General features: G+C 35.6%; 1 protein-coding gene across 3 annotated transcripts in view; it reads right to left on the reverse strand.

Annotated features, from left to right (window-relative positions):
• Positions 1-18,363, reverse strand: part of RAP1GDS1 (Rap1 GTPase-GDP dissociation stimulator 1) — a 169,276-nt gene that overhangs the window by 141,472 nt on the left and 9,441 nt on the right. The window lies entirely within an intron of this gene.

The following is an 18,363-nucleotide window of genomic DNA, read 5'->3' on the forward strand; positions in this document are numbered from 1 at the left end:
GCTGATGACTATAAAACCTACTTTAACACTGCCATTTGAAAAACACTTCAAACCAAAGTACTGCTTGAAGCCAAAACATGTACATTTTGGATTATAAAGCTGTGCTCTCATGCTAAATTATATGTGGATTCTGCTACACCATAGATTGTCAAAATCTCTTTATACTATTAAAAATTCAGATTCTTAAAGGGCTTTTATTTACATCAGTTATTTCTATTCACATTTAACATACTAATAATTAAAACTGGGACTTTTTAGGATTTATTTTAGTAATTTACTTAAACCTAATATTATAAAACTATTACTTGTTAAAATTATTATTTTAATACAAAATATATTACAAAAACAAAAAACTCACTGAAAAGAATGGTATATTATTCTACATTTTTACAAATCTCTATAAATCTGCCTTAATAGAAGATAACTGGATTCTCATATCTGCTTCTGTACTCAATCTTCTATAATTTGTCACTTGGGTTGAGTAGATGAAAAAAATTCAGCCTTACATATATACATAGTTGGAAGATCAGAACAGTATTTTAATAGCCTTTTCAGATAATCTTGGATAGTCTTTGATACCATACCAAACCTTGAAAAGTGGTAGTTTTTTAAAGGTTGGTTGCCATGAGAAATCTGAAACGATTTTAATAAATGCTTCCAATTCTCACATTCAAATCCACTGATCTCTTGCAATTTGAATCCTTCATGCAGGTGAGATATTTATCATCAGTGCATTGGTCATTTAAAAAATTAGGTCATGGAGTTATCTTCCAAATATTGACACATTTCATTGTACTATTTCAAAATATCACATTTATTAGTATCATCACTAATCTTACTAAAAGACACTTTGTAAATACTGGTGAAATGTCAAGCTGAAGGTATACAAGTTTTTCAAAATCCTTTTTTTTATGTTTATTTTTGAGAGAGACAGAGCATGAGTGGGGGAGGGACACAGAGAGAGGGAGACACAGAATCCAAAGCAGGCTTCAGGCTCTGAGCTGTCAGCACAGAGCCCGACAGGGGGCTTGAACCCAGGAACCACGAGATCATGACCTGAGCCGAAGTCAGATGCTTAACTGACCGAGCCACCCAGTTGCCCCCAAGTTTTGCAAAATTCTAATCTTCTCTTACAAACTTCAATTTTACTACCAGCAACAAATACTGTCAGTTGTTTTTCTTAAGTGAAAAATTAACTTCATTCATTTGTGAGAAAACGTCTTCCAAATATGAAAAACCAGTTTGTCTTTCAGTTCTTTCAAATAAAAAATGTTTTTCCATGGAAAAAGGTACCTTGGTCAGCTCATAACTCAAACAACTGCACAAGTGCTTCTCTTCAAAACAGCCATCAGACTTTGCAATGCAATGAAAGTGTTTTATGAGCACCTTCCATTACACAGAATATTTTTTAAGTGTGTTAAGGAGACTGAGATTTTTTTTAAACATTTTTTCCTGCTTCATCATGGGTATTCTTACGTGAAACTGGTGTGTGTATGTGTGTGTGTATGTGTGTGTGTGTATGTATATGTATATATATTTTACTCTAAGTATGTCATGGTGAAGAATACTACTAGTATTAAGACTAGTTTGGTGCTGCTACTACCCTGATCCACATATACTAGAAAGCACCCACAATTTTGTACCCATAATTGCTTTTGTACTATTAAGGGAAATGTCAACAGAGTGAAAAAGACAAATGTCTTGATGGCATTATGCAAATGGTATTGACTTCATAGACACCCTAATGGGATACCAAGGACCTCCAGCATTGCTGCTACAGTACTAGAATTTCAGGCATTTTCTTACTTCAAAGTAAGGTATACATTTTAATAGACTTTTGTACATTGCCAGCTGATGACAATTCTAAAAATATGATGAAACACCCTATTATGAAATCAAAGATAATTTACTTTCCCTGCCAACCCAAGAAAAAGTAAACTTAAATTTTATATCTAATAATACTAACAGGGTCTAGTGACACCTCGTACAACCTTGACAACCTTGGACTTCACATCCAAGATTAATATTTACTTTCTTAAGAGGGACTAAGCAGTTTTGAAAAATTGATTTTTAGTCTAAAGAAAACTGTATATTTGTATATATCTCTTCTCTTCTATAAGCTAAAAAGAAAGTTGTAGTGAATCATATCTTAGATATTCTTGTTCAAACTTATTAAGCGCATATTAAGGTGATTTTCCTGAAATAAAGTATGAATAACATATAATATCTAAGTTAATATTATTAAAAGCAATAAAAAGCAATTATCCCAACACTGAGGAAAAAAGTAAGACTTATGTTAGTCTAATTATAGCAATCTATCAAAACTATCAGTAAACAAGTAATAAAAAGCAGTTAAGAGTTATTCATATTCTATATTGGCATCTGGGTCTTTTTTAATTCTTTCCTTCCCTTTATCCCATCCCCAAAGCTCCTTACCTGACATGCCCTCCTCATCGAATCTCAATCTGGATGTTACCACCCTAGAGACCTTCTTGCCCATTCCACCTAAGTGTCCTCTTCCTTAACCCTACGGGTTCATTCTCAATCACTATATCCATCCTTCACAGGATTTTTGTTTTAATTTTTTTTAATGTTCATTTACTTTTTTGAGAGAGAGAGAGAGAGAGAGAGAGAGAGAGAGCAAGTGGGGAAGGGTCAGAGATAGAAGGAGACACAGAATCTGAAGCAGGCTCCAGGCTCTGAGCTGTCAGCACAGAGCCTGGCGCGCAGGGCAAAAACTCACAGACTGCCAGATCATGACCAGAGCCAAAGTCAGACACTTAACCGACTGAGCCACCATGGCGCCCCAGGTTAAATTTTTTTTTTTAATTTTTTTTTACATTTATTTATTTATTTTTGAGAGACAGAGAGAGGCAGAGCACAAGTGGAAGAGGGGCAGAGAGAGAGAGGGAGACACAGAATCTGAAGCAGGCTCCAGGCTGAGCTGTCAGCACAGAGCCCGACACGGGGCTTGAACTCACAAACCATGAGATCATGACCAGAGCTGAAGTCGGACACTCAACCAAGAGGGCCACCCAGGCGCCCCTGATAATTTTTAATTATATTTTTTAATTGTTAACATATGCTCCCCACTATATCGTATGGGGCATCTTGTTAATTATAGTCATTGCACTATACCTATCACTTGATACATAGGAGGTATCCAGTAAATATTTGTTAAATTAATTGAGTAAACAAAGGAATGAATTACTTACTTGTACAAAGCTGTCTAGTTACCATCCTTTGTATGACATGCTGAAGAACCAAAGTGTACCAATAGCAAAGGGAAGGTAAATGTGACCTGTTAAGCACCTACTATGTACTCCACATGATTTGAAGTATATAGTGTCTTATATTTTAAGATCAATGAAGTCAATTGAAGCATTAAAGAATATAAAATATATAACTAAAACCTACATAGGTCATCCCACTTTTAAAAGATTTCTTATTGACAAAAAATCATTCAGTCTCTCCATGGGAATAATTACATGCCTATTAATGATGTGAGATCTTTTTAGGAAAGTTCATTAAATTCTTCATCCAGAGACAACTAAAGCTGTCAAAGAGAATTACTACACATTATTATGATTTTAAGCATTTTATTTTTTTAACGTTTATCTATTTTTGAGAGAGACAGAGAGACAGAGCATGAGTTGGGGAGAGAGGGAGAGAGAGAGAATCCAAAGCAGGCTCCCCACTATCAGCACAGAACTGGACGAGGGGCTCCAACTCACAAACCATGAGATCATGACCTGAGCTGAAACCAAGAGTCAGACACTTAACCAACTGAGGCACCCATGCACCCCAAATATACATCAATTTTAAAAGAGCGTGTTGGAGCGGAGCCTGGGTGGCTCAGTCGGTTAAGCGTCTGACATCAGTTCAGGTCATGATCCCAGGGTTTGCGGGCTCTAGCCCTGCGACAAGCTCTGTACTGACAGCTCAGAGCCTGAAACCAGCTTCTTCAGATTCTGTCTCCCTCTCTCTCTGCCCCTTCCCTGCTCGCACTCTGTCCCCCTCTCTCTCAAAAATAAATAAAACATTACAAAAATAAAATAAAAAAGCATATTGGAGAATAAAATGATTGGGGTTGCAACCCCTTTCCCAGTGGCCTCAAGCTTCCTTATGGAAAAATTTCTACTACACTGACACTTCTGGTCCTTTCTGTGTACTCCCTTGGCAACTGCCCACCACTACCTCTGTTCTCTAGGAAAGAAGTAACATATATGATTAATAAGTTGAGAAAGAAGAAATGGATATGTATAACTCAGCCCCTTCTGGGTTCCTGATTTTTTAGAATGGCAAGAACTCTCTGTTCCTCCATACCTTTGGGTGTCCAGCCACACCAGTGACAACATTAGCAAATACATCTAATTCAGCCCTGGAGTATTAGCAGTTCCTTTGTAACTATACAAATAAGCCTTCACCAATTTTAAAGCAGTTATTTTGAATTCCATCAGAGAACTCATTTGCTTACGTCTCCAGTGATTTTGAAGAACAGAGGGTGTTATTTTTGGACTCCCTCAAACCATGACAGTAAATCTCAGCAATGAATCCTTACCATTAAGACACTGAAACTCTTCTAATGAAAAATTTGTCAGCTTTTGGATGGTGGGAGTGCGGGGGGACAGTGAGTCAAGAATGATAATTTTCATGGGAGGTTCTACTACTAAGAAGTATTAATAATTTTTCTTAAAAGTAATTTATTTCCTATATGACAGTAGATGGTCTAGCCTGCCTTGTGAAAAGAAACATAACATCTTCAAAGAGGTAAGCAAAGTTGACTTTGGTCATTAATTCTGCATCTCCTACTTCTAACTATTTCATCACTCTTAAAACCACAATCTCACCAAGTCCTCTTAATTTCTATCAAAACTACTCAGGCAAAGGTCTTAAATGATATCATGACAAATCCAGTGGATTTTCCTCAGCCCTCTTATTTGATATCTTTGAAGCAACAGACTCTTTTTCTTTTTTTTTGAATAGTTTCTACTGACCTCAAAACACCAGTCTCTGAACATTTGTTCTTGGCCTTCTCCTCTCTCTGCCCCTTCAATGTTAGAACCAAGATCACCCTATCTCTTCTGCTTTTTTCATTTTGCTAGTTTTATAGTCCTGGGTTAATAAACTCTTTTAGCTTATTTACTATACTAGAAGAAATTTATTTAGCTTATTTATTATAGTAGAGGGAAATTCTTATAGCACAGGAAATTCTTCTAAGATACTAAGACACTAAGATACTAATTCTTCTAAGATACTAAGATGCTAATTCTTCTGAGATACCCTAAGATACTAAGACACTAAGATATTATACTAGAGGGAAATTTATTTTGCTTATTTATTATACTAAAGGAAAATTCTTGTAGCACAGGAAATTCTTCTAAGATACTCACACTGTTCTCTATAGTAGAAACTTCACAAATCCTGAAAATCTACTTTACTTTCTGAGTTACTTGTGCTTGCATCTTTTATTATAAATTATGGTACAAACCACCATAATTAATATTTTTATTAAGACGAACTATTCTAAAAATAACGACATTTCTAAGCGTTCTTCTCATTCTAATTATTTCAGAAATCAGATAAAAACTTTATGAGCAATCACTTTTCATTCATTCTTAAATGATATTAAAGTCTATTTTAGTTCAAACCAGAAACAATGTAGTCTAACTTGTCACATTTGATTAGAGGGTCAAGCGTCTGACAGATGATCTTCACAACTATAATATTAAGCCATCATGGATAAAAGCAAGAAATAGTTTGTAAAATTTTATTTCACACAATGCCTAAAACCTTTTCACTTAGAGTTCAAGAATTATTTTCATGTTTTATAACTATCAATTATAGCTTTAGCATATAACATAATTGATAAAAAGTTAATACATTGGCTTTTTAAAATTAGATAGGGATTTACAGTGAGATCCAGGCTTAATGCCTTGTCGCAGAAATGACCCAGAAAAATATGAGGGCGATTTCTTTTTCTCAACAATTCCCTAACAGAATGACTTAAAATACCATACCCAATAGTAGTCAACACCCAAAATATTATAAGCCAACTTAGTAAATCAATGTAGATAAATCAACAAAGTCTGATGGCATTTGTCAAAGAATTTAAAGAAACCCAAGAATTATACCAGAATGATGTTGGTAAAAATGTGCAATCTGTCATTACAAACAGCTTCTGTGTGAAGAACTACCGGGATGCTCTCTGGACACATGAGTTCCAGAAGATGCTGGAAAGTGGAAACTATATACTTTCAAACTTCACTCCTGTACAGGTAAGCTCATTGAGTCCTTAACAGAAGAGAAACTCTGTAAACATACAAATAACCACATGAAATATATGTGCTCTGCTCTAACTTCTTATACCTAGCATGTGCCTGCAAATCAGAGTTCTCACAGTATCAATATTCTACTACCAGGATTCTTACAGAACAATGTTCTATCCTGTATTTCCCAGTTTTGTTCAGGCCCCATCTAATTTATCCCTTACATTCCACTTAGCCCCTTAGATTAACACATTGATCTTGGACTTAACTATTTTAGCTGTAACCTTCTACTCCTCCAGGATGATACTTAAGTATCTGCCTACAATGCTTTGGTTCCTGGCACTTAACATTCAAGAGTAAATGATATCATGCCTCCAAGCTCTGCCCTAGACTCTAAGATATGCCTGACAGGGAAGGAAGGTCAGACAAGGGGCAGATAATATAAGAGGAAATTCTGCCTAAGTGTATGGGAATTTCCGAAGGCTATCTACATAACACAGATAAAGAGAAGTGTTCGGGGCTAAACACTGACTTACAAGCAGTCTTGAGCAAGATTCTCCATCAGAATATACTTAAAGCTGTCACTAATCAAACAAAGAGAAAGAAGGAAAGACCCTGTTTACAACGCTTTGTAATAATAGAGAATTGGATGGAAGACTGACATAAAAGACCTACAGAAAAGGAACTTTCTTTAGCTGGAGAAACATATAAAGAAGTATATTTCATTAAGATCGGTGCAAAGCAAATAGTTTCACTTAGTAATCTAATAAATAACAAGGAAGAGATAATGTACACTGAAATTTATAAATTTTTAGGCAACACTAGCTTTTCTGAATAAAATGCCAAAAAGAAAAAATGATATCTACACAAGTAATCATAAATGTGACAGGTGAGTTAAACATAGGTATATATTAAAAACCTTTTCTAAAAAATCTTTAGAAAATGATACTGTCTAAACTATTATTTATGAACCCACAAAAGAAATATTTTCCCAGGATACTGCTACAGAAAGCATAATGAAAATTTAGAGTCAAGATAAAACAAAAGACGATTTAGGTAAGAACTAAATAAATCAGAAAGTATGACAATGCCCTTACTCAAATGGTGTTAAAGCTATGATGCACCATAAATTTGAAAGAAAATTTAAGCAACAGGATGAAGAGACATTAGGTCAGTTATCAACTTATGTCTCTCAGCTCCAAATTCACCCTCACTGACTGATCTGTAAAAATGAATCCTGGCCCTTTAAATATTCTCCCTTTGCCAGATGGCAAGATACAAGGTATGTCTGTAGAGGACAATGGATAGTACTGAAGAGGAAGTGCTCTCCTTCATGCTCAGTCTTCATAATTTTCTCCAGTGCCACACATCTGCAAGTCATAGCTTTCACCATACTTTTTCTCCAGCTCTCAACGGAGGCAGGAGAACTCTGTACAAGAGCCCCAGACAACTCGTTTGCATCCCAGCCCAAGTCACTGCTTCCCACACCATCTCTTCAGCCCTGGAAAAGTACATGCTGGAAACCCTGTGGGGCTGGATGCCCAGAGCCGCTCTGGTCCAAACTGTACAAAGAAGTGTGCTGGGTTCCTGTAGAAAGGGGCATCTCTAGCCCAGTTCTAGCAGTACCTGCTGCGGCACCCCAACTTTCTCTGCATGCCCTACTGTCTGGGGCCCACTCATCAACCTCAGCTTGCATGCCCTCCAAAGAGTTGTTCCTGCAGGCCTAGTGTCTGTGGGCTACCTCTGGCCTGGGCAACCCAGTGATCTTAATTATATCTTAATGAGAACTCACCTTCCGAGGAAGTTTGTCCTTCCTTGGATGTACTCTCGTAGCTCAAGGTTACCCATCAGATTTGTTATATACCTTTAAAGTTACTCTCCTATTATTGCTTAATATTTTTTACATTAAATGTCTCCTGTTTACATTTCTGTGTAATGGAAGACCATTCTCCCTGGATTTTTTGACATTCCTTACTACTAGGGCCTTCTGAGCAAGGGAAATTGATAAGCTATAATAAGTCTCCTTCTCTGGAGACATTCTAGGAACATAAAAAAAAAAAAAATCCCCCTCTTCTTTCCAGGTTTGCTTTTAGCTTACATTTAGGGTAATAACACTAGAGATACTTTTCCCCTTCAGTAAGAATGATTTGTTTAATTCCAGATTATAGACTGTGTGTGTGTGTGCGTGTGTGTGTGTGTCTTGGATGACAGATGTGCCAGCAACCCTACATAAGCTTTTAGTGTTGTAATTTCACAGTTCCTCTCCTGTGGTGCAACCCTGCTGTATGTACTAAAATGCTCTGTAAATAACAAGCTATGTTGTATGATGTATATACTTCATGTTTCTTGTCAGGATATTTATATATACATATAAATTTAACATTATGTGGTTTGTCTTCTGATTAGACCTAGACTAGTACAGATACATAAATAGCCTTCTTAGAAAAATGAGAAATTATGTGAGAAAAGACAAAGAATATTAGCTCTTTCAGTGAAAAATATCATAATGTATCAGGTCATGAATGCTGTGGATCAAGTGAATAATACATTAACAAGATAACCTCAAGCTTCTTTTTGTTCAATGATATGAACTAAAGGCTGACCTAGCACCAGACGCTGCACTAAGTGCCAAAGATACAAACATGAATATAGATAGCACAGTTATCACAGTTAGAAAAACTTTTTTTCCCCCTTACTTTCGATTTTATTTTGGGTGGGAATTACCTTCACATATCCCAGTTCACTCCCAGAAGCAATCAATGTTAACATTTTCTTGTGCATTCTTCTAGAAGCACCTTGTGTGTGTGTGTATGTGTATATAGATGTACACATATGTATATACATGTGTATATATATGCAGTTATTTATATTTACAAACACACACACAAACTTTAAAGCACAGTCCATCCAAATGTTACTACAATACTGATTATCTTCTGCATGGTAATAGCCTTAATAAAAAGTACCATTATTATGACAATTATATTTTAGAAAATCATAAGAATGGCCCTATAACTGAAATCCCTTGGTAAATGTACAACAAAGTATTATTTTATTATTTGGTGGTAATAAATGTAGAAATCCACAGTCCCCCAAAAAGTGATAGGAAAGACACAAATTCAAAATAATTTTGCCAAATATACTAATATGAGGTTATTATTATAAGATTAACATTAAAATTGGTATTAAGGATAACTACTAAATTTTAATTTGGAAAGATGAATATAGATATTCCTTTGTTCCCATCAGGTTTTATTAGGCTACTGTGCTTTGAGAAAAAAAAAATACACAAATTTTGGTGTGGCTGGGTGGCTTAGTTGGTTAAGCATCCGACTTTGGCTCAGGTCATGATCTCACAGTCTGTGGGTTCAAGCCCCATGTCAGGCTCTGTGCTGATAGCTCAGAGCCTGGAGCCTGCTTCGGATTCTGTGTCTCCCTCTCTCTCTGCCCCTCCCCTGCTCATGTTCTGCCTCTGTCTCTCTCTCTCTGTCTCTCTCAAAAATAAATAAACAAAAAAAAATTTTTTAAAATACACAAATGTTAGTGGTAACTATCCTTACTAAGAGTATTGACAGTTTTTATTAGCCAAACAGGTAAAGTTTACCATAAAGCAATAATGAAACTGTTTAAACTGTTTAAACATGCATATTTCTTTTCTGGCAGCAAATATTTCTTCAAGGGAATCAATGTCAAGTAAAAGACAATGAAATAAACCACAGGGAAATGCTATTTACTAGACAAAATTCTCTGTTAGGCCATCTTTGTTTAAAATGAAAAGAAAAACCCAGTAAACATTTATTCATCAGGTAGTTCCCACTTTGGAAAGTTTTAATAGCAATCCGTTTCTTACTGAAACAATGTATCTTTCAGGTTTTATAACTGTTCCAATTATTATTGTTACATTAACAACCCCCCCACCCCCTCAAACTTCATGGCATAAAACAAAAGCCATTTTATTGAACTCACAGATTCTGTGAACCAGGAATTCATAAAGGGCACACTGAGGATGGTTTGTCTCTGTTCCACAAGGTCTGGGGCCTCAATGGAGAGTCTCAAAAGATAGGGGTGTGTCTCCAAGAGTGACTAAATAGCAGGGGCTGGCATCATCTGAATCATTTGATGGTTCTGGTGACTGGACTGAAAGGACTTGGAAGGTTATGAATGCCAACCTGAGACCCGAGGCTTCCAGATGGCCTGGCTTCCCCACAGAATGGTAGCTACAGGGTCAGACTTTCAGGGCTCCAAGCAGGTCAGTATTTCCACAAACAGTATGGAAGCAACATTTTTTACTATCAGGCCTAGGAAATGATAGAACACTTATGGTGCATTCTATTGGTTACAAGTGAGTCACAAGCATGCTCATTTTAAACAGGAAGAGAACTCCCCAGCTCTCAATGAGGAATGGCAAGTTCTTGAAAAATATGTGTGGGGAAAGAGATATTGTTGTGGCCATCTTTGGAAAGCACAATCTCCTATAATAATTTGATATTCGGTATACTGATTTGGTTAAAATAACACAACCAACAGCATTAGATCCTTTGATTGCTTTTTCATCTGAACACAAGATACAGTTTCCCAAAAAATGTATGTTCACCTTTGGGAATAGAAATTAAAATTTATATAGTTATTATTTCATCAATATTTGTAACTACCTTGTGAAATAGGTGTTATTGTTATTGTCCATATTTTAATGGAGAAAGTTGTATCTGAAAGCTGAATAACTTGCCCAGAAAGATAAGTGCCAAAGGTGGGATAAATCCAGACACATGTGTCTTCAATGTCTAGGCTCTTTCCAGTGAACAGGAAATCTTCACAGTACCAGGTTAAATGAAACTCATTCATATTTCATGAATATCAGAACTGTGCAAAGCAAGGAGTGCCTATATTTTGCTTTACGTAGACATAAATTCTTCAAAAAATTAATTTATAACCCAACCGTGTTAGGTAGTTTTATGAGCTAACAACTGTCTATATATGTGAATGTGTGCAAGACAGAAAAGAAAAGAGAGGAAGAGAGGGAGGAAGGAAGGAAGAGGGAAGGGAAGAAAAGAGAGAAGGAAGGAAGGAAGGAAGGAAGGAAGGAAGGAAGGAAGGAAGGAAGGAAGGAAGGAAGTCAGGAAATCACAATGAGATGTACCAGGAGCAGTCTCTGCCATAGTATCTCAAGGGCAGTACTGATGCTGGATACATACTCCAGCTTTCTTTAAGTGTTAAATAGAAAAATAAATTCTAAGAAAAATTTTCTAGATCACTGTAAGTAATGAGCGCTTATATATTCTTGAGAAGTTTTATTAGGTGCTTAAAAGGTAAATATGATCTATTCTCTTATTTAAATTCTTTGGTCTCTGCGTTTTCTCTTTCAAGAATCCAAACTATATCCTTATCTGTTTCTGTTACTCATTTCTTTTATGTTATTATCTTAGAGGTTAAGCTTTTCAAAAGCAAAACTGTCACTGCTTGCATTATTTGTCACTTTCTGTATTGCCTAATAGGATAGTCCTGTGTTTCTGATCTGACTGATGATGTTTTATACAAACCACATAAAAGCTAGAAATGTGACACAATACAGTTATTCTTTCTTGGAGCTTCACACTACCCTTCCCAAAAACGCATTCTTGCAACTAAAAGGAAATTAAGTTAATCAGCTCATATAAAAGTCCTGTCATTATTATAATTTTGTTGTTAAAGATAAACTAACATCTATATTTCTGTAAAATAAATATTTCAGTGTAAGCTTTGCTTCTTTATAAGGATCAGTGTCATCTTTTATAATGGAGCTACTGGAGGAATCTTCAAAATGGAATATTTTTTGTAAGAACTAAAGGAAACAATTTTTCATTCCTGACAAATTTCTTGTTAAAAATAATCTTGGTGTAAGCTTCTCACAGCTTTGAAAGCAATTTTTTGTTAATGTACAATGATTCCTGTTTTTTTCTTTTCCTGACTATAAAAACAAAATCCGCACACATAAAAAAAGGGGAACTTACTAGTTACTTGAAATTATTTTTATAATTTTGTGTAACTCTTTTTTACATAATTTTAAATTTAAACTGTTGCTTTAAATACTTTAAAATTATGTAATTCTATGTAATTCATTTGATATAATTATTTTAAATAATTTTATATAATCCTTGTATGTTAGAGAATGCTTTCTAATATGTACAAGAAAATAATTTTTTTAGAAACAATCTAGCAGCCTATTGCACTTTGATGACTTTTTAAAAAATACCATACCATCATTTTCCCTAGTAAGTGTATTTAATGCTCAAGGGCATCCCCCCCACACACAAAAAAGGGAAAAAAATACAATAGATCTGGGTCTGGGGGGTTGGTCAGCCTTTATTAAGTAACTGAGTGTGAAGGATTCCTTATTACGAGTTGTATTAGTTCTTTATGAAATGAGCTTTTTCCCCCTTCCATTTTTATTTGAAATCTATTATCTGGTTCTTATTCAATAATAATGATAATATTTTAAGGATACAGATAAAATGAGGGCTTAAAGAGCTTAAGTAACTTGCTAAAGGCTATACTACAGAATTAATTTATGAAAAAGGAGAGATTCTATCCTCTATTTCTCTAATTCCTTGTATCATTCTGATCAACTGCAGATTAAACCATGATTGATGGCCAAATGAATACAATTAACTCTTTGGTAATTCAAAAGTTATAACAGAAATCTCAGAGATCACAAATTCAAATACCTGTAAGGGCCATATGCCACAACAACAAAATGAAGATAAAAATCATATGAAAATCTCAACAGATGCACAAAAACATGACAAAATTTAACACCTGCTCATGATAAAAACTCTAAACAAAGTGGGGTTAGAGAGAACATACTTCAACATAATAAAGGCCATATGAAAAACCTACAGTTAACATCATATCTAATGGTGAAAAATTGAGAGCTTTCCCTCTACGGTTAAGAACAAGACAAGGATGTACACTCTCATCATTTTTAATCAACATAGTACTGTAAGTCTTGGCCACAGTAATCAGACAAGAAAAATAGAAGAAGCATCCATTTTGGTAAGGGAGAAGTTAAACTGTCAGTATTCACAGATGACATACTATATATAAAAAAAAACCTTAATGACCCTACCAAAAAAGTAACAGAAGTAATAAATGAATTCAGTAGAGTAGCAAAACACAAAATTAATAACAAGAAATTGGTATCTTTTCTATACACTAATAACCAAACAGCATAAAAAAGAAATTAAGAAAACAATTCCATTTACAATTGCACCAAAGACAACAAAATACCCAGGAATAAAACTTAACCAAGGAAGTGAAAGATCTGTACTCTGAAAACTATAAAGCACTGATGGAAGACACTGAAGATCACACAAACAAATGGAAAGATAGTCCATGTTCATGGATTGGAAGAATTAATGCTGTTAAAATATCCATACTATCCAAAACAATCTTCAGATTAAATGTATTCCCTATCAAAATACCAATAACATTTTTTACAGAACTAGAACAAAGAATCCTAAAATTAGTATGGAACTAAAGACTCTGAAGAGCCAAAGTAATCTTGAGGAAGAACAAAGATGGAAGTATCATAATCCCAGATTTTACGATATACTACAAAGCTGTATTAATCAAAACAGTATGGTGCTGGCATAAAAATGGATCAATGGAAAAGAATAGAAAGCTCAGAAATAAACCCACAATATGGTCAGTTAATATTATATGTTTTATATTATATATATTATATACATATATAGCCAATTAATGTATGACAAAAGAGGAAAGAACATACAATGAGGAAAAAAAACAGTCTTCTCAATAAATAGTGCTGGGAAAACTGGACAGCTACATGCAAAAGAATGAAACTAGAGCACTCTCTAACTCCATACACAAAAATAAACTAAAAATTGATTAAAGACCTAACTATGAAACCTGAAACCACAAAAGTCCTACAAGACAGCATGGGGAGTAATATCTCTGACATTAACCACAGCAATATTTTTCTAGATATGTCTCTTCAAAGAAATTAAGACTACACACATACATGCACATACATACATATACATACATACACATACAAAAAAGCTTTTACACAGCAAAGGAAATCATCAAAAAAATAAAAAGACAACCTACTAAATGGGAGAAAATATTTGCAAATAATATATAGGACAAGGGTTTAATATCCAAAATACATAATACATAAAGAACTTATATAACTCAACACCAAAAAAACAAATAATCCAATGAAAAACTGGGCAGAAGATACAAACACACATATCCAAAGAAGACATACAGATGGCCAACAGACACATGAAAAGATGGCTGTCATCTTGGCCAAATGTCAGAATGGCTAAAATCAAAAGACAAGAAATAAAAAGTGTTGGCAAAGATATGGAGAAAAAGGAGCCCTCATGCACTGCAAGGGGGAATGTAAATTGGTACAGCCACTGTGGAAAACAGTATGGAGGTTCCTCAAAAAGTTAAAAGTAGAAATACTGTATAATCCAATAACTCTACTACTGGGTATTTACCCAAAGAATACAAAAACATTAACTGAAAAGATATATGCACCCCTATGTTTAATCAGCATTATTTACAATAGTCGAGATACAGAAGAAACCTGAGTGTTCGTCAGCAGACAAATGGATAAGGAAGACGCAGTGTACACATACCCACCACACACACACACACACACACACACACACACACACAGGAGTATTACGCAACCATAAAAAAGGACATCTTGCCATTTGTGACAACATGGATGGACCCAGAGGGTATAATGCTAGGTGAGTTAAATCAGACTAAGAAAGACAAATACAATATGATTCCATGTGGAATCTAAAACAAACAAAACAGATAAACAAAAAGCAGAATCAAATCTATAAATACAGAAAATTAAAAGATAATTGCCAGATGAAAGAGGTATACTCAAATTAAAAAAAAATAATAAACTAAAAAATAAAGTACAAATGAACAGGTTAAAAAATATCTTCCAGATAGAGTACTGAGTGAAATTTGTAGGATTTAAAATAATAGGAAGAAGTACTGGAGACCCCACACCTTGCCTAAGGACACTATCATTAACTGTCACCAATAGGAATACAGGCTCAGGGATCTTAAATTCTTAATTTTTCAAGAAAAATTTGCAAAATAGATTTCTATCAGAAATTTCATGTTATTTAAATGTTGACTAATTCCAATGTCTAAAACTTCTCTAACAAAACCCATCTGCAAAGCATATTTGGCCCGTTGGCTGGTGGTTTGCAAACTCTATTATAAACATGACTATAATCACTATAGGATAATGCTGTTAATTAAGAAGACTGACCTAAGTCTGCAGTGACTCCATGACTTGAACAAACAAGTATTACTGAATGCCAACAAGAAATATGAAACACTGAGTGACTAAAATTGTATTAGTGAATGTGTTATAGGAGTCCAAGAAGTAACAGGTATCCAGAGAAATAAGAGGTCTGAAGTAGCCTTCATGGGCTAGACAATGGAGAATGAATAAGAACAGAGGAAAAAAGTTACTCTAAGAGGAGGAATAACGTGAACAAAGGTATACTGGTGTTATCACTGAAGAATATTTCAGAGTCAGTGATTATCAAAGGAAGATGTATTTCAGAGAGAGAAATATAAGAAAGGTAACAGATTTCTATGACTTTTGAAAACTCAGCCGAGTTTAGACATGATAGGATAGTCAGTTCAAGTAGTAGTAGATCTTGAGAAGAATGATATAATCAGTGCAGTATCTTTTTACTAATCTAAAAGGATTAATCTGGTTGTAGCATGTAGAAAAGACTGGAGAGCAGAGTCTAGTAGTAGGGAGGCCAACTAAGAAATGGTCTCAGTAGTACAGGAATGAAGAGATGAGGACCTAGACTTTAGTAATAAAAATGTTACAAAGGGAAGAGTTTTCCACTAACCTATTTACATGAGTGAATCCTTGAAGTTAGCTCATTTCTGTGTGCATGTGTGTATAGGTATGTGTGTTTGTGTATGTGTACAGATGTGTTTTTTTTTCGTTAACAAATTGGAGCTGGCCTGGTATAATGAAGAGAACACTAGCAGAGGAGTTAGGAAATCAAGATTCTAGATCTGACACTACCCCTAACTCAATGTGTGAACTTGGGCATGTCTCTTAGCCTCCCTAACCCTCAGTTCTCTGCCCTGAACAGAAAGATACAGAGCCATGATGTCATTGTTGGAGGCCCTGGATCTTACAATTCGAAAAACCATTAACAATCTTAAGTCCAGATGACCCTTGCACAACAGAGGTTTGAATCACACACAGGTCCACTTATACGTGAATGTTTTTTCAATTAATACAGTACAGCACTGTAAGTGTATTTTCTCTTATGGTTTTCTTTTTTAAAATTTATTTGAGAGAGAGAGAGAGCATGTGCGCGCGAGCGGAGGAGATGGGGTGAGAGAGAGAGAATCTTAAGTAGGCAACCATGCTCAGTGTGGAGCCCAAGGCAGGGCTCCATCCCACAACCCTGGGATCATGAACTGAGCCAAAATCAAGAATCAGACGCTGAACCAATTGAGTTATCCAGGCACCCCCACCTTTTGATTTTCTTAATAACATTTTATTTTCTTTAGCTTACATCATAAGAGTACAGTATATAATACATACAACATAAAAAAATATGCATGGGGCACCTGGGTGGCTCAGCTGGTTGAGTGCCTGACTCTTGATTTCAGCTCAGGCCAAAATCCCAGGGTTGTGGGATCGAGCCCCACATGGGACTCTTTGCTGAGGATGGAGCCTGCTTAAGATTCTTTTTCTCCCCCCGCTTGTGCTCTCTAAAGCAAAAACAAAAACAAAAAAAATAGGGGCACCTGGGTGGCTCAGTGGGGTTAAGCGTGTGACTCTTGGTTTCGGCTCAGGTCATGATCTTACAGTTCATGGGTTCAAGCCCCATGTTGGGCTCTATGCTGATAGCTGCGCAGCCTGCTTAGGATTCTCTGTCTCCCTCTCTCTCTACTTCTCCCCACTCACTCGCACGCTCTCTCTCTCTCAAAATAAAATTTAAAAAATATGTTAATTAACTGCTCTTGGTCAGGATTCCAGTCAACAGGTTATTAGTAGTTAAGCTTTACAGAGAATCAAAAGTTATATGTGGATTTTCAATTGTGTGGGAGGTCCATGCCACCATTTTCCATGTTGTTCAAGGGCCAGCTATCTTTAGATAAAAATCTAATTGCTGGATTCTTTTAAAAGTCCCCAAATCTGGCTTCCCTGGGTCCACATTCCTACACGGCAAAAACGGTTGGAGTGCAGTAGGGAACTCCTATTGTAGGTTAGGCACATACCCTCTAGTTTGCCATAGTCTCCTCATTTCCTGTTGTATCTTCACCTTGAGGCCCAGTGTTAGTTGCCATTCATCATGCTTTCATTGCTATTCTTATTATAGTAGAGAGATATTTTTCTAACCTTTGTCTTTTATCAAAAGAGAGAAAATTAAAAACAGACAATTTTTAAGAAAAGTGAGAGGAAACATACATCTTTATGAAAATTAAAAATATTCCTTGGGTGCCTAGGTGGCTCAGTCAGTTAAGCATCTGACTCTTTATCTTGGTTCAGGTCAACTTCTCATGGTTCATGAGTTCAAGCCCCACATCGAGCTGTGCACTGACAGTGCAAAGTCTGTTTGTGTTTCTCTCTCTCCCTCTCTCTCTCTCTGCCCCTCTTCTGTTTGCTCTCCATCTCTCTCTTTCTCAAAATAAATTAATTTTAAAAAATATTCCTTTCAATTTAGTATGTGAGGAAAAAATTGCACCTGTGTCAAAAGCCTACCACTTTAACCCTCTTTAATCATATAGTTTCTTCATTTGAGTTTGGGAACCCTGCTAGATGTGTTGGAGAGCTACTGAAAAAAATATATCTAAGAAGTGAAATGATCAGATTCACCTTTTAAACAGAGTACTCTAGCAGCATGTAAAAACTGGTTAAGAGGGGAAATGCTGGGGGAAAGAACATCTGTTACAGAAGAGTAAGAAGATTTCAAGGGGTAATAAAACCTTGAACTGGCATGTTTGCAGTGGAGAAAAGAGGAGAGGGCTGATTCAAAGAGGCAGAACTGTTACAACTTAGGGAATCCAGTGGATG

This window comes from Acinonyx jubatus, chromosome B1 (assembly GCF_027475565.1).
Source record: "Acinonyx jubatus isolate Ajub_Pintada_27869175 chromosome B1, VMU_Ajub_asm_v1.0, whole genome shotgun sequence".
Lineage (NCBI taxonomy): Eukaryota > Metazoa > Chordata > Mammalia > Carnivora > Felidae > Acinonyx > Acinonyx jubatus.